This window comes from Dipteris shenzhenensis, chromosome 28 (assembly GCF_047967505.1).
Source record: "Dipteris shenzhenensis isolate YYH24624 ecotype China chromosome 28, Dip_SZ_1.0, whole genome shotgun sequence".
Classification (NCBI taxonomy): domain Eukaryota; kingdom Viridiplantae; phylum Streptophyta; class Polypodiopsida; order Gleicheniales; family Dipteridaceae; genus Dipteris; species Dipteris shenzhenensis.
The window spans coordinates 4,181,948-4,197,122 of NC_141623.1; positions in this window are offsets into that span (position 1 = coordinate 4,181,948).

Below are 15,175 nucleotides of genomic sequence, written 5' to 3' on the forward strand. Positions count from 1 at the left end.
AATGGCCATGGGTGAAGTTGTTGTTTTATTATCTCAAACCTATTATTAATATTGAGCCATATTCCTCCTCCCATGTTCATGCCGAACACGAACCTCATTCTTCTCCAAATATGTATCTATTTATTTATGTTTTTTAGTGCAAAAGTGAGAGAAAATTATTTATTATTCATCATTTATCGGCCATCAGTTTATGATAATAGCATAATTGATAAATATTTTGCTAATCTTGGATATACAAAGTCTTATACAAATCATACACTCTGCTACAAAGTTCAAGGGGTAGACATCACCACTGCACTATTGTATGTACATGATATAATTTTCATAAGAAGTAATGAAAACTTGAAAATTGAAACAAAATGTATTCTTAGAGTTTAAAATGAAATATCTTGGTCTTATGCATTTTTATTTTAGCATAGAATTCTAGAGAGATGAAAAATAGTTTCAAGAGTCAGTACAAATATGTGAATAATCTACTAAAGAGATTCCATATGGAAGTTTGTAATATTGCATCTACATCCATGGAGCATAATTTGACATTAACAAAAGAAGAAGAAAAGCCTATAGTCAATGACAAGCACTATAGGAAACTCATTAGCTCATTAATCTATCTTACAATCACTAAGCTAGATATTTGGTACTTAGTTAACACTCTAGCTCAGTAATGTCAAATCCAAAATAGATATAGTGCTACTCATTGGACCTCTAGGTTGCAAGTTGCATTGTAGGCAACTTGTTGCTTAAGAAACACCTTCGAGAAAAACACAACTTGTTGCTCAAATCAGTAAAAACTCTTGATTCGAGTTGTGTTGCATCCTAGCCTATTACTCTAGCAAAAGGTAAAGAAAGACCAATTTGTTGCCTATTGCTCAAGAAATAGCTTGGGTGTAATAGTGCCTCTTTTTCAAATCAAGATATTTTTCAAATTATTTTTAGCAATTAAGGAATTAGGATTTAGGATTCGTAAGATTGTTAGTAATTAGAATTTAAGGTCTTTACGATTTAGGGTAGGAATTCTACGCTTTAGGTAAGATTTCTAGGGTTTACATGGTTTAGGATTTAGTATTCGTAAGATTCTTAGTGTTTAGAATTTAAGGTTTTCAAGGTTTAAGTAGGATTTATAAGATTTAGGTAGAATTTCTAGGATTTATGGTTTACAATTTATGGTTTGAGGAGCTTTGGGTATAAGATTGAGGGTCTCTAGGATTTAGGGTTTAAAGTTTATAGGCTTTATAGTTTAGTACATAAATCATGATGACTATCATGACAATCCAATTATTGTTAAATTGTACAAGATAATTTCATAAACACACCTTGTAACAAATTTAGTCATGGGTAGTCTTGACATTCCTCATATATCAATAACATCATCATGCCCATGAATATATAAATATGAGTAAAAATTTGAGGATTCTTAAATTCAAGGTGATGGCTAGATAATGGAAGAGATTTCCTCTAATAAGGCTACATGAAGATTCATACATTGAATAGACTTTTTAACCAACCAAGCACAACATAACATATTAGCTTATGAATCAGGCAAGCATAAAATGATATGGAAAAAGTGCACCAAATGAGTATGTTCAAGCTCATAAAGACAAACCTAAGATACTTCTTTCCCTTAATATGGTTCCATTTAATAAAATGAAAAGAGTCCTTATTACTAGAACCTATAACATGTGATAAGATCTCTATAGTAGTCATAGCGATGATCTATGGCAAAAATAGAGAATCTCAAATAGAATAGATCAAAATTTTCATCAAGGATTTGTTTTGATAAGGGTGTTGGAAATATATACTCTTTGAGTAATGTCAATTGATCATATTTTAGCAATGGCCATGAGTGAAGTTGTTGTTTTATCATATCAAACCTATTATTAATATTGAGCCATAGGCCTCCTCCCATGTTCATGCCGAACATGAACCTCATGCTTCTCTAAAGACGTGTCTATTTATTTATGTTTTTCAAATCAATAATGTTATTTAAATAGTTTGCCAAACGTGCAAAAGTGAGAGAAGAGTATTTATTATTCGTCATTCATTGGCAATTAGTTTATGAACAGCATCAATTAGAATATTTCCCTAATTTCGGATTTGCAAGTCTTATACAAATCATACGCTCTACTACAAAGTTCAAGGGGAAGACATTGCACTATTGTATGTAGAAGATATAATTTTCATAAGAAGTAATTAAAACTTGAAAATTGAAACAAAATATATTCTTAGAGTTTAAAATGAAATATCTTGGTCTTATGCATTTTTATCTTGGCATAATTCTAGAATGATGCAAAAAATAGTTCCAGAAGTTGGTACAAATATGTGGATAATCGACGAAAGATATTCCATATGGAAGATTGTAAGATTGCAACTACATTCGTGGAGCATAATTTGAGATTAACAAAAGAAGAAGAAAAGCCTATAGTTATGACAGGCACTATAGGCAACTCATTAGTTCTTTGACAGGCACTATAGGCAACTCATTAGTTCTTTGATCTATCTTACAATCACTAAGCTAAATATTTGGTACGTAGTTAACATTCTAGCTTAGTAATGCCAAATCCAAAATAGACACATTGATAGTTATTGGACCTTTAGATTGCAAGTTATACACCTTGAAGTAAAACACAACTTATTGCTCAAATCAGTAAAATCTCTTGATTTGAGTTGTATTGCACCCCAACCTGTTGCTCTAGCAAAAGTTGGAGAAAGACCAACCTATTGCCTATTTCTCAAGCAATAGCTTGGGTGCAACACAACCTCTTTTTCCACTCAAGATATTTTACAAATTATTATTAGCAATTAAGGAATAAGGGTTTAGAATTTAAGATTCGTAAGATTTTTAGTGTTTAGAATTTATGGTCTTTAAGGTTTAAAGTAGGATTTCTAGGATTCATGCGTTAGGATTTAGGATTTGTTAGATTCTTAGTGTTGAGAATTTAAGGTTTTCAAGGTTTAAGGTAGGATTTCTAGGATTTATGGTTCAAGGAGTTTTGGGTATAGGATTGAGAGTCTCTGGGATTTAGGGTTTAAAGTTTATAGTGTTATAGTTATGGACAAAAATCATGATGACTATCAAGACAATCCAATTTTTGTTAAACTATACAAGATAATTTCATAGACATGCCTTGTAACAAATTTAATAATGGGTAGTCTTCACATTCTCGTATATCTCAATAACATCATCATGCCCATAGATATAAATATGAATAAAAATTTGAGGACTCTAAAATTCAAGGTGATGGCTAGATGATGAAAGAAATTTCCTCTAATAAGATTACATGAAGATTCATATAGTGAATAGACTTGTTAACCAACCAAGCATAACATAACATATGACATAGCTTATGATGGGGCAAGCATAAAATGACATGGCAAAAGTGCATTGAATGAGTATGTTCATGCTCATAAAGACAAACCTAAGATACTTCTTTCCATTAATAAGGTTCCATTAAATAAAATGAAAAGAGTACTTATTATTAGAACCTATAACATGGGTTTCCTCTAATAAGATTACATGAGGATTCATACAGTGAATAGACTTGTTAACCAACCAAGCATAACATAACATATTAGCTTATGATGGGGCAAGCATAAAATGACATGGCAAAAGTGCACTGAATGAGTATGTTCATGCTCATAAAGACAAACCTAAGATACTTCTTTCCATTAATAAGGTTCCATTAAATAAAATGAAAAGAGTACTTATTATTAGAACCTATAACATGGGATAAGAACTCTATGAGGGATGATCTTATGCTAAAAATACTCCAGAGAATCTCAAACAGAATAGATCAACATCTTCATCAAGGATTTGTTTTGATAAGGGTGTTGAAATTATATAGTCTTTGAGTAATGTCAATTGATCTTATTTTAGTAATGGTCATGGGTGAAGTTGTTTTATCATCTCAAACCTGTTATTGATATTGAGCCATAGGCCTTCTCCATGTTCATTGCAAACATGAGCCTCATTCTTCTCCAAAGATATATCTATTTATTTTTGTATTTTTATTAATAATATTATCTAAATAATTTACCAAAAGTGGTGCAAAAGTGAGAGAAGAGTATTTATTATTCATCATTTATTGGCAATTAGTTTATGATAATAGCATAATTGATAAATATTTTGCTAGTCTAGGAGATATAAAGTCTTATATAGATTATATTCTCTACTACAAAGTTCAAGGGGAAGACATCACCATTGCACTATTGTAAGGAGGTGATCTAATTGTCATAAGAAGTAAAACTTGAAAATTGAAACAAAATGTATTCTTAGAGTTTAAAATGAAAGATCTTGGTCTAATGCATTGTGATTTTTCATGCATTGTTATCTTAGCATAAAATTCTAGAGAGATACAGAAAATAGTTTTAGGAGTTAGTAGAAATATGTGGATAACCTACTAAAGAGATTCCATATGGAAGATTATAAGATTGCAACTACATCCATGGAACATAATTTGAGATTAACAAAAGAAGATGAAAAGCCTATAGTCGATGGCATGCACTATAGTCAAATCATTCATTCATTGATCTATGTTACAATCACTAAGCTAGATATTTGGTACATAGTTAACACTCTAGCTCAGTATTGTCAAATGCAAAATAGACACATTGGAATGCAAAAAAAAGAGATAGTTGAGATATATTAAAGCACAAGGAAATCTAAAACCTCATTGAAATATCAAAGAAGAACCTCTCCTAGCTGTGTTTTTTGTTACTAATCTTTTGATTCTAAACTATTACATTATAGAGATAAAAAATGCTTTTTCTAAATGCTCTAAAACTAAATTAAATTAACTAAACCCATTTTAAACTAAAACCTCTACTAAACCACTCCCTAACCTACATGACAGTCTAACTACGATCTCCTTGACTCTTTGAACTAATTCCCTTCCCCTGAGTTCAAAGCCTATTTAAACTCCCTAAGCTATGCCTAGTCTCATTGCACCTCTCTAGTTTCTACTCAATGCAACTAACGAAATGTGCTCCTAGCCTCCCTGCCTCCCTAGTCATTGCTATCTACCTCCCTTAGATTGTTCACGGTCTAGCCCTCTCGTGTGTATCTATCCTACTCTAAGTACTCCTTACTTACTGGTTCTACAGACCCCACAGCCCCGCCTTGACCATTGTTGCTGTTGTCGTGCTGCGCTATTGCTATGCTGCTCCTCGATTGCTGGGCATCCCAAACAACGAGATCTGTAATCCGCACAAAAGGGTGGCCTTGAGCGCCATTGTGCCTTCATCTCCCGCATGATCCGTGAGCTTTGCCACTCGATACTAGCCAAGATGGACTCTAAGGTACTTACATTCAACACACCCCCGTGGTATCTCACACTTTCTTTTCCTAGTCATCTATTTCACCCCCGTACTTACCTCATAGCTACCTTTGCTCAATAGCTACCCTCCATCAATTCCCTAGCTGTTTATTAATTATAGCCGCCTTTGCTCAGTCACTTGCATGTTTATTAATTATAAAATTTTACTTATAGTATGTTCTTCCCTAGCGGAAAGCACGCTCAATTCTATATTTTTTCTCTTTTTCTTTTATAGTTTTTAACCCTTGTTTTCTAAGATATCTATATGACTAGCACTACTTGTGGTTGTTTCTCTTTCCTCAAATCCCTTCCTTGCTTCGTCCACTTAGTCTTGGTTTATATACATATCTATCTATCCATCTATATATATATATATATATATATATATACATACATACATACATACATTTATTCTTCTCTACTTCCTTCTCACCCCTCTAATATTTAATTTTTCTCCATTAATAACTAGTTACAAAGTAAGTCTTACATTTATCCACTTAACCTTTTATTTGTCTCCACTGATTAGTCATTTAGCATGGAAAATTGTAATTTATAGATTGCTTTTCTCTCTCATTTTGATTGCATGGTCCTTCTTAAAAGCTTTAACCTTGTTTAGAATAAATAAGGTATTCATATATCATCCATATGACAATATGAAAAAAGTTTTTCCACCTTTATTTGAGCATCATGTGCCGTGTTATTAATAGGTTTCTATTTTTTAAAAACACACACACACACAGATGCATTGGTATAGGATTGGTGTATAGACAATTATTTTCCCAAGTAAAGATATACAATCGTTGGTACAGTTTCATGACTGTGGGTTCTATAATTTGCAGGCTACAGATACACACACATGGAAGAACCTTCACAAAAAGAACCTAATTGTATAGGATGACAATCATAAGCTAGTTGCATGGATACATGCGATCCTGAGAAGTCAGCAGTACTCAATTTTTCATTGCCATTTTTGTTCACTTTATGTTTGTTCATGTGATGTTTTCTTATTGTGCAATGGGACAGAATCCCAAAGAGGTATCCGATGGTCTAATGCCAAGCGATTACTTATTAAAAGGAAGAGCAAACAAAGATATTGATGTACCTAGCAAACATAAATGGGTGACTTTTTTTCTTTTTGAGCTTGCGCGGGTTTTGTGGGGTAGTATTAGGTAGGCTTAAGCTAGGACTCAACCTTTTTGTGGTGCTTTGCATAGAGTCACCTATGTGCACATGCCTCAAACTGTGCACAAGCATGAAATTTTTCCTACACAAAAGTTTCGTTTGGACAACCTAGACACCTTGTTGGAGAAGCTCACGAATGAGGAGAGGAAATGGGTGGAAAGCATTGAAGAGCCTAAGATTCAAACACAAGAGATGTATAGTACTACTTTCTGATGAGCCTGCTTTGCCAGTTGATATTCCAGGTATGCTTCCCTTTTAAGGGTTTGTCAATATGACTCTCTTGGTATGGTTTCCGATAGGAAATGATTGAGAGACTTTTAATGATAGGACGAATTCAAGAAGACCTGAACACAAGGGTCTAGGAGTTGCCTGTAGAGGCATAGCACATGTAGGAAGAATAGGATGCATACCAATTGCAATCGAGGAATGTTGAAAATGTTTTTACTAAATGAGTGTACGTCCTTGTTGCAACCATTACAAACCATACAAATGGAAAATTAGTTTTTTTATATTATTTTTTAGTCCAAGGACTGGTATGTCAAAGGGCTAGCCAATGATAGTGGAGAAGTGATAGCTTCTAGGTCATGGCAATTTGTTGTCCAAGAAGTAAGTGCAGAGCAAAAAAGGGTTTGATTTCAACACATGTCTCTTTTATTGAGTTCTTACAACTTCTTTTTCATATGACAAGAAAGAAAAGGTTGTGAGAGTGCTTAGAATGGGGAAGAAGGCAATGTTATGCTCAACTCTAGAGGGCATTCTCAAGTTTGTGTTAAGTTGGATGTGGCTAAGGAGCCCCTGTCACTTTTGTGATTGTCAATAAAAATGGAAGCATCTTCATGGAGCAACCTTTAGTTTATAAGAATTTACCAAATTCTTGTTTCCTTTGTGGGTTATCCACCCACACAATCAAAAACTACCCTTTGAAAAGAAATAAAGCCAAGACCCCACAGGAGCCCCCTCGGCAACCTTCTAGCTAGCCATCCAAACCCAAGTGGGCTATCAAAGAAAAGCAAAAACCCCAGACATAGGAAGGGGTTGCTGAGAAAAGAAATAGCAATGCCCCAACTAAAGGGTTAGAAGAAAACAAGGACACTAAGATACCCTTGGTGGATGACAGAGTCACTTTTCCTTTGGCCCACAAACAATGCTTATGAGGCCCTAATAGAACATGAAACTGAACAGTGGATTTATAAGGAAAAAATGAAAGATGAGGTGAAGCCTCGCTGATCAAAGGAATTTGAGGATGATGTCAATCATCAAGATGCAAGTATGAGTGATTTGAGTTGGATGACTCTGAGGAGGAACTTCCTTTGGTTAAAAAGTAGGAAAAGAGTACTGTGGTGCCAACTAAATCTCAAGCCACAATTCAAAATAAGAGAAGACCCAAGGCAAAAAAGGGGAAGAAAAAAAATGATAAGTAGCCCTTTTTCTTTCCTCACATTAAATGTGTGTGGACTGACTGATCCTTTGAGGAGTCAGGAATCAGCCAATTGGCTAAGAGGGAACTCTCTTTTCTTGCCCTGCAAGAAGTTAAATTCACTAATGAGGTTTTGGTGGACTCAAAAGCATTGATAATACAAGAATGTGGGGCTTTTCTTCTCATGAAGAGAGTAGAGGTGGGACTGCAATAGGAGTCTTAGCTCACCACAAAGATTGTGTGTTCAACTTTCAACAGGCCTTAAACCACCAATGAATTTCCATTAAGTGCAAGTTGAATAGAATGGCTTTCACTGTGGTTTTAGTTTATGCACCTATTGGTTCTATGGCTAGAAGGGCCATGTGGGATTCTCTAATGGATGTTGGCAGTGACTGTGGGATATTAGGGGACTTTAATACGGTTGAGGGGTCACATGATAGATGGTTGCAGAAAGGTTCTGTTCTTAGAGGTCCTGAGTTTCAAATCTGGGAAGACCTCAAGGAAAACTTACAACTTGATGACATTGGTCCTTTTGGCATTATTACGTGGTGCAACAGCTGACTAGGAGAACTTAGAAAAGAGGCAAGACTGGACAAAATCTTTGTTTCTCAATCCCTTCTAGATCAATCATTGGAAGCCAAACAAAAGAATTTCTCTTCCCTCACTTTATTAGATCATAAACCAGTCTCTTCTTAGCTAGATATGGAAAATGGGAGCAAAGGTAGCTCATGGTTTAAAGTTGACCCTTCTTTATTTAAGCTTCAGTCTATTTAAAAGCAAGTCATTGAAAATCAAAATATAGCCTTCTCCTCTGCAAAATCTTGCTCTCAGAGGTGGCAAAATGCTATTTTAACTTTTAAGTGTTCAAACAATCTTAAAAGATGCTAGAAAAATTAGAGCTACCATCAGGGCTAAGAGAATGGAAAAACTAAGACAAGACAATAATGCCCAGCAACAACTTCTACAAAAGTCCAGGAGAAGATAGGCTCACAATAGAGTTTTACAAAAATTTCTGGGACAGTGTTGGTCTTGCCCTTATGGTAGTATGGCAAGAAAGCTCTAATAAGGGATTTCTTCCTTAGCACCTAAATGGAGGGGTTATGAGACTCATCCCAAAAGATGGGGACATAACAATCTTAAAAAATTGGAGACCTTTGACTATGTTAAACTGTTCTTACAAAGTTTTTGCCAAAGCCCTGGCCCTAAGGATAAGGAACAAGATGGACAAATGGATTCTACAAGAATAGAAAGGCTTTATTAAGGGAAGACATTTATTAGAGGCAATTATAAATATTTGAGAGGGTTGCACTCATGTAGAGGAAACCCAACATGTCTACTTTATCAAAATTGAATTTTACAAGGCTTATGACAAGTTGAATTGGGATTTCCTTCAGCAATCTCTCAGGAATTTGGGTTTAGGGTGTCCTTTGGCCCCTTTGTTATTTGCTATTGCAGCAGCAACTGATGCCTTGGGGTGCTTGATAAAGGACCACATGTCCACCAGTAACACAATTAGGGAAATTGAGCTCCCCTTAAGCAAGCACCTGGTAAATCAACAATTTGCAGATGACACAACTTTAACCATTAGAAACACTGACGTGGACATTCAAGGTGCAATGAAGTGTATGGCTCAATTCTGCTTGGCATCAGGGTCTAAGATAAACCATATAAAAATGGGTATGCCCTTCTCTTAGGAAGCTCAGAGATACTTTTGGATCAGTTGGGGTGCAAAAAAAATCACGATGGACAAATCTTCATATTGTTGGGCATTCCTATGGGGTTCAATGTCAAAATGAAGGACAGATGGGAATGTTTTTAGATAGGTTCAAGAAGATAATAGACAAACTTAGAGGTTTGCAAGCTAATCTAGCAGGAAGAAGAGTTGTCCTAAACCACTGTATCTATCCCATCTCCATTTTCTACCTCTCTTGCTAGTGCCCTTCCAAAACAAGGTTAGAAAAGTTTATCAGGATTTTGTAGGTCATTCTTATGGGGGGGAAGTGACACAAAAAGGAGAATCTCAAATGTCAGATGGTCTTTTTGTACCAGACCAAGGAATTAAGGAAGATGGGAGTGGTTAATATTCAATTAGCTGCTTACAAACTTGCTGCTACTTGGATTTTAAAAGCCATTGCTTCTCCAGACAATGATTGGGCTAACTTACTTCTTAGAAATTTAAAATTTTTCAGACCCTATAGGGCCTCCAAGTGGAAGAATTTCCCTCTTCTTTCTACTATTGGCAATTCAGAGCCATGTATGACTAAGGGAATCCAGCTTTGGAAAACACTGGGGTGCATTTGAACAAATCAAGAGTCACCTAGTCCTTTCTGGAAAAGGAAGTTTCATGGCTTTGGATTCAATCTTGGTGTCAGTTTTTGTCATAAAACAATAGTTATGTGATCAGGACCTATCTAGAGCTTGGCATTTGTTAAGGAAATGTTTAGACACTTGGGGGGACAATAATAATTTTAAATGGGAAGTCTTGGTTAGATATCAAAAGGGAATTCAGGTTAACTCATGCTAATTAAGAACTGGTTATGAACAGAATTCAGCTTTGGGAGGGTGATATTACAAGGGGGTAGAATATTAAACTATTCTAGAGAATTTAGATGAGTGGGTAACTCCTCTTTTTTACCCATACCAACTCCATCTGAAGGTACAGAAGAGCTGGTGTCCACTTTCAACACTAGATGAAAGATCTCTTATAATGAGAGGAAGTGGGAAGGAAGATTCTCTTTGATCTAGAAAAAAAGGTTCTAGAAAAAATGTCCGTACTCTTGTGGTTGATCCTTCATAAAGCTGTTTGGACCAACTACAAGAGCCTAAGTATTAGCAAGGGAGATGGGAACTTGCAAAGCTTGCCTTGGGATGAAAGAAGGTATTGTTCATTTATTCATTACTTGCCCTAGAGCTAGGAAGGTCTAGAAGCTAATCCAGCTCTTGCTAGGGGAACCTATCAATTGGAGTCTCTTTTATTGGGAGATGCCTTAAGGATACCCTATGCCTTGTGGGTCATCATCACAGCACATGCACTATGGTTTATATGGATTGCCAGGAATGCCTTTTAGTTTAATGCTGAGTACTTAAGTGCTAAACGATTATTCATAAGTTGGTATGGAAAAAATGCAACTTTACTTGATATAACTGATTCTTCTCTTTTGTGGATTAGGCTAAATACCTGATGGACCAAGATATTCATAATTTTAATGATCAGATTTCTCAACTATAATTGGAACTAGAAGAAAACATTGAATCTGTTGGAAGATGCTCCAAGTCCAGGACCTGCAGACTCAAATTATCCCTCCTCTTTTTCAATCAAAGATGAGCCAGAAGGTTGACTTCTTTTAACTGAGTTTTTTCTCTTTGCCCTAGTTATGCAAGAGACCTTTCCTTCCAACAAATGTGTCAGAGCAGGATACTCAATGACTCGAGACCAGATAAGAGGATCTAAAATTTTATTTTCTATCACTGAACAGTAAAATTTTTATCTTCAAATTAGATCTTCCTCTTTAGAGGAGAGAATTTTATTCAATAGGGACATCATTGTACAAATCATATGAATATAATATAAGCAACATTTTCTTTGCTCCCCCCTAAAAAAAAGACCACTTGCGGTGCCCAAATGGGCTCCATCCAAGACCCCCAAAAATTCATCCTCATAGATACAACGGTGCATTATGCCATCCTTCCCCATTTGTTAGAGTTGGCCGGCTCTCAATTGATATGGAGCCACATCCTTAATGAGTTTCTCGACCCTATCCCTATTGAGGGCTTTATCTTGAGGGAATCCATTGGCTAAAGAGTGTCTGATCTACTGATCCCATCATGGAATTAGATCCACAATGAATAGCATGGCATTTGGAAGATAATATTCCACCCTGTTTGGCAGTTCTTCAATGGGAATACGAGACATGTGGTCGGCCATAAAATGGGTGTGCACCTTTTGTATAGCTATGGTGAAATCAAACTCTAGAACAGCATCCACTACGTGATGCATCCAATCATACATGGTTTATTGACTCGATAGAGGAGAGCTTGGTGATCTAGAAAGAAGGCAAACTTGGTTGCCAACAAGTAATGCCTGAGGTTTTTTATAGCATACACCATGGCAAGTCCTTCCCACTTAGTCGTGGTATAGTTCATTTTAGTGTCATTAAGTTGGAAACTTGCAATGTAGATAATCCAAATTATACTAGGCTAGTTGCACCAACACACACATATTGCAAACTTCGAGGCATCAATGTGGACGTGAAATATTAAGTCCTAGTTTGGAGCTCGAAAAATCGTGGTTGAAGCCAAAACAAGCTTAAGGGTTTCATAGGAGATTTGGCACTTTTCTATCCAATAAAAACTGATCAACAACTTATACAAAAAGGGCGATCGAACTTGGCATAATCATAAATAAATCTACAATAATAGCGAATATGCCTAGTAAATCTCTAGACACCCTTTGCATTAGTGGGGGCGGTAGCTCCAAGTGTTAGATATCAATGCTCCACTCTCATGTAACTATGCGGGAACCAGCTAACTCTACTTGTAAGCCCCCCATATGAGGAGAAGGCATTTGAGTAGCTCGATTATCCGGTAGGTCCTGGTTTGGACACCAGATGGGGACCATGTATGGCCTGATGGCTAGACAGCTTCAGAGAGAGTTGGCACATCGCCAACTAGGCTACATGCAAGTGCAAGAAGGCATCCCTTGATTGACCACACTGAGGGTAGATGGAGCATTTCTCGGGGCAACCGACTCTCGGGTTGCGGGGCCCGTTTAGAGCCTCAGATGATCCCGGATGGCTCTGGGCCGAACGGTGACCATAGGTTAGTTGCTCTGTTTTACGCACTGGTTCTATCGTATGGTTTGTGGCCTATTTCGGGACCGACCCCAGTCGACCGTTTTGGGTGGACTGGGTCGTCACCCAATTGAGCCTAACCGACTATGACTGGTGGCTATATAAGAGCAAGCCCGTGAAGCCCATTTTATCACTGGCTATAGCAACCCTGATTCCTTAGCATCCAGCCTCTGTCTTCTACTATTTCCAGCATGCCATTGAAGCTTCTTTCACAGGAGCATGCAGTTGGGAGGCAGCGCCATCTATTGTATCAGTTTTACAATAATCAAATTTTTGATTCTTCATACTATCTTGTTTTCTCTCTTGCGTACGTACGAGTTCTTGTTATCTGTTGAGCACAGACGTTGTATTATTTTCTTACATGGTATTAGAGCCTGGACTCTAGCAAGAAGATTTAGTAGTGTGTTTCTGTTTGCGAGCAGATTGTGAGAGATGGCCCAGCCCGCAAGACTTTGAATCCCAGTGTTCGACGAAAGCGAAAAGTTGGACGGCTCTAACTATCCACTCTGGAAGTTCAAGATGAAGACCATCCTAAGCGCATAGAGCTTTGGGACACTGCTACTGGGGTGGATGTGAGGCCGGTTGTGAGACCAGATCTAGCCAATGCAGGACAACAGATAGTACCAACTGCGGATGAGATTCTCGCATGGACAAGAAGAAATGCAAATGCACTGTGTTCTATTGTCTGAAGTGTTAGTAATTCCATCATGGCATTAATTCACCACAGCAGAGGAGGCATGGACGATCTTGAAAAATCAGTACGAGACCATGAATCAGACGCGGATTTAGAATCTGGAGACTCAACTCGCGAATGAGAAGTTTTCTGAGTCTGAAGCGGCAGAGAAGTTCATCACTAGGGTGAAGAATCTGCGCGATCAGATGACTGCGATTGGCATCACCATCTCCAGTGAGAATCTAGCACGAAGGTGCATACGGATTCTCCCACCAAAGTACGATAGTCTTGTTACAGTGCTGAATATGTAGAATAGAATTTGACCCCTCAACTTTGAGGATTTTAGCGCGATGCTTCTAGAGGAGGAGATGCATCAAAAGACGAGGACTGGAGGAGATTCGGCTTTCTAGACCGGATCAAAGAAAGGTAAGGGTAAGGACTCTACTAACCCATCTTCTTCTGATGATAAAAAGAGAAAGAAGAAGATCAAGTGCTTCTATTGCAACAAGGCAGGACACAAGCAGAATGAGTGCCGAAAGAAGATTGCAGATGAGAATGGAGTAAAGAAAGAGTCCAACAACAGTGCACAGGCAGTATCAATAGAGCTGTTCATCGCAATTGAGAAGATTTGCACAGAGGCAATTCATGTACCTGCAGATGAACTGTGGATCATTGACAGTGGTGCATTGTGCCACATGACTAGTCGGAAGGATTGGTATACCTCTCTATAGCCAGTAGGGAATGACTAGAATGATGCAAAATGTCCAGCAAAAGGAAAAGGTATGATTGCTCTCAAGTCTGATGGAGTTGTAAAACAGTTGTCTGATGTTCTTTATGTGCCAGATATCAAGAGGAACTTGTTGTCCATTTTCATGATCACAGATCGGGACCTCAAAGTTCAATTCGATAAGAATGGTGCACAGATCCTGGATCTTCAAGGAAAGGTCATTGGTAAAGATACATGGTGCAACAACATTTACGAACTCTCAGCTTTCAATGCTCGAGCAGATGTGAAGAACACTAAGCTGTGGCATGAGAGGTTTGGTCATCTAAACCTTAGTTCTTTGAAGGAGATGCATAAAAGTGGAATGATTGCAGACCTACCAGAAATTTCAGATCTGCCCGATGTATGTGAAGCTTGCATGATGGGCAAGCAGCATCAGCAGCCCTTTCCTAAAGAGGCCAACAGGGCAAAGGCTCCTCTAGAGCTCGTTCACATGGACCTCTGTGGAAAGATGGAGACATAAGCTTTGGGTGGTTCCTACTACTTCATGACACTGATCGACAACTACAGTAGAAGGATATGGATATACTTCCTGAAGACTAAAGACGAGGCTTTTAGTAGGTTCAAGGAATGGCATGTAATGGTCGAGAAAGAAACGGGAAGGAAGGTGAAGAAGTTGAGATCAGACAAAGGTGGAGAGTTCACATCAATTGAATTCGAAATTTACTACAAAAGTCACCGAATCAAGAGGCAGAAACCCCCACCACATACATCACATCAAAATGGAGTAGCAGAATGCAAGATGCACGTCATCTGCGAAATGGGCCGGAGTATGATGAAAGGGAAAGATTTGCCAAATACTTTCTGGGCTGAAGCATGTAACACTGCAGTTTTCATCCTGAATTGTAGCTACACGAAGGCTGTGAATGGGATGACTCCACTGCAAGCCTTTTCTGGTAAGAAACCTTCAGCTACACATTTCAGAGTTTTTGGATGTGACTATTTTGTGCATGTCCC